Genomic DNA, 664 nt, shown 5'->3' with positions numbered 1-664 from the left:
CTCTCTCTCTCTCTCTCTCTCTCTCTCTCTCTCTCTCTCTCTCTCTCTTTCTCTCTCACTCTTTCTGTTTGTCTCTATCTCTTTCCTCCAATCCTGCATACACACTCACTTGCACATACACACACACATGTATTGTTGATTTTACCTCTCGGTATTTATGACTACATACAAAGACTAATGCTAACTAATATTGAACTCATAATGTAGGCTAAAGGAATCAACTGTCATATGGAGACATTATCGCCCGCGTTAAACTTTTACAAAAAGTGTAAATAAATACGTGTATATGCTTGTGTATATTGATCAACTGATAGTAACACCAAATGTTATTTCAGTTATATTTCTGTATATATATTTTTGAATCAGGCATACACGTTAATATTTCAGTAATATAACTTGCGCAGTTTATGATTAAAATCACATGGTCATACAAGTAAGAGAACATTGCATACATACATACATACATACATGCATGCATGCAGACAGACAGGCTGAACGACAAACGTATGTGTCTTTATATATATTTCTGGGTACATGCATATATAACCTTATATATCGCAATATATATAAGGGCATATATATTTGTACGCATTTAGAAACATGTATATATACACATGTGTATATGTATATATCTGTTGATACACATATGTATATGTACATTTAT

The sequence above is a fragment of the Octopus bimaculoides genome, chromosome 5 (assembly GCF_001194135.2).
Source record: "Octopus bimaculoides isolate UCB-OBI-ISO-001 chromosome 5, ASM119413v2, whole genome shotgun sequence".
NCBI classification, from domain to species: Eukaryota; Metazoa; Mollusca; class Cephalopoda; order Octopoda; family Octopodidae; genus Octopus; species Octopus bimaculoides.
The sequence above is the reverse complement of the archived record's forward strand: the minus strand, read 5'-3'. Positions refer to the sequence as shown.